Here is a 2500-nt window from a genome sequence, read left to right as displayed (position 1 = left end):
TTTTATTAGCCCAACGGCTTTTAACGGCTTTCAGTTTGTTTTCGCCAGGCTAGATGCTACAGAACGAGAATGATTCTACTCCCGCCTCCAGTCCGCTACGCTTGCCGCCCTCTTTCTTGATAGGTCCATAATGCAGCTACGTCCATGCTACGTCATGCTTTGGGCCGTATGGAATTTCCGGATTATACTTCCTTGTTGCTTCTCTGCGCCTATGAGCAGCTTTCATAGGAATGAATGGGCGCCATGTTTCAATACGGTGTCCATTTCTTTATATGTCCATGATTGGAACTCAGGGTTTGTTTATAGGCTGGATTGTTTGTGTCTGTCTCCACCTGCTGGACAAATGAATCATTACAGCTGCACTCTCCTCTGACAGACACATTCAGACTCAATTACATCTTTACTTTCCATTTACTTGTGTGTATTTTAACGTGTTTTTTATTAGTTTTGCTGTTTGAGTTTGGTGAGCCTGAGTGTTCAGAAAGGCACCAGCAAATACAAGATAGTCTTATTGTAAAGTGTTACCAAAATGGGATATTATTATTTATTATTGGTAGGCTCAGTGATGCAGCTGATAGGCTCTGTGGTGCAGCTGTCCTGTCCTCTGATAGGCCCCCTGGTGGAGCTAAGAGGAGCATGACCAGAGGCTCTGAGCTGAAGAGACCACGGTGAGTCCATAGTGTTTGATCTTCTTCTGCATCGTGTTGAAATAATCTTTAGTTTAGTTTTTAAAATTTTTATTTTATTTTTCATTTTGTTATAGGCCCTGTGATGGAGCTGTCCTCTCCTCCAATAGGCCCCCTGGTGCAGCTGATAGGCCCCCTGGTGCAGCTGGTAGGCCCCCTGGTGCAGCTAAGAGGAGACGGACCGGAGCCTCTGAGGAGAACAGAGACCCAGCAGAATGTGTTGTGAAGAGACAGAGGTGAGGACATGGAGTTTATCAAAGAGTCTGAGTCATTACAGCAACACTGTCGGTGCATGTTGGGCACAAACACTGAGGAAATATGTGTTTGTTGTTACAATGCTTCTTCACAATAAATCTGTTACCGTTGGCATTGGGAGAGAAGATTTGGCAGGTTTTTCATGGGCGCAACTCACCCACATACTCAACTCTGCTGCTCAACCCGCAAAGGCATTTTCCTTACAAACCTGGCTCCATTTAAAAGATAAATAAACAGGTTTTCCAACGGTACAAGATTTTTTGCCACAAAGCATTGTTACAACACAGAAATACTCCACCAAACACACATTGCCTTACTTATTGTGCTATGTCTACATGTGGTTAGCCTTCAGTGACCCTAACCCAGGCACATGGGTTTCTTAGCAGTGGTGTAAAAGGCTTTCTCTCCACCTCTTCACTGGAGACATGGGAAATAGAAAGAGTTAGAATAGGTTTTGATGTGTCATTTATTACATCAGTGATTCTTGAGAAGTGGGACAAAACAGGGTACAATGTTGAAAAGATACAAACCCTATGTTTAGGCAAATTAAATTACATGTATGTATCCAACATATACTAAGCTACTGAGCTAAGCTTTGACACAACCTCCCTGCTTTTGTCCTTTTTATCAAAATGGACTTTTTACCTTGCTTCTCCTTTTTAACATGGGCTTTTTAGCTTGCCATTCCTTATTTTGTGTCAACTCTGTCAGACACCAAAAAACACAAATACATTTTCCCTCAATTTATGCTAGACCCATGAGATGTATAGTGATCACAAATATTCAGCAAAACTGATAGAGCCACAAAAAATATTTAAAAAAAAAAGTTTTTGATATCTGACGGTGTTGACATATTTAACGTTTCTTAAACAGAACAAATAGAGTTTTTCTGTTTATGATAGTTGTTAGTATGAACTACTTCAGGAAAATTAATTATCGAAACATTTCAAATAACTACAGAAATTGTAAGTCGGTGTTGACATATTATGGTTGTGACACAGGACTTTCAAGATTTGGAATGTCAAATATTCTAAAACTACAACACTTATCAGAGCCTGTCTGACTCTAATGTACTCTGCAGAGGTAGAATGTGACAAGAGGTCCTTCAAAGTGACAGCTGCCCCTTATTTTGGCTGATTTTATTACATTTTAATGGATTGTCTGACGGTGGTGACAAAAAGTGTCCCACCACTTTGAAGCCATATAAAACATGAATGTGTTGAAGAAAAACAGTTTTTATTGATATGAGAGATTATTTTGTTGAAAAAAGCTCTTTTTAATCATTAAAGTACATTTGAGGTTTTAATAGGTTTTATTACATATGAAATATTGAAACCCTCTCTGTGGACACACTGTTTTGGACGTCGTGAGAAGATAACAAGTGTCATATATTTGACATAATAATGATAAAATTAAATTCAAGGGGATAATTGTGCTCCAGAACTTCTATTCTTAATCCCTAATAACATTTACAAGTTTAAATATTTTTATTTTTAAAGATAACAGCAGTTACATATGGAAGACGGCCTTTTGTCCCAGTTCTCAAGAATCACTGATAT

The sequence above is a fragment of the Ammodytes marinus genome (assembly GCF_949987685.1).
Source record: "Ammodytes marinus genome assembly, chromosome: 2".
Classification (NCBI taxonomy): domain Eukaryota; kingdom Metazoa; phylum Chordata; class Actinopteri; order Uranoscopiformes; family Ammodytidae; genus Ammodytes; species Ammodytes marinus.
The sequence above is the reverse complement of the archived record's forward strand: the minus strand, read 5'-3'. Positions refer to the sequence as shown.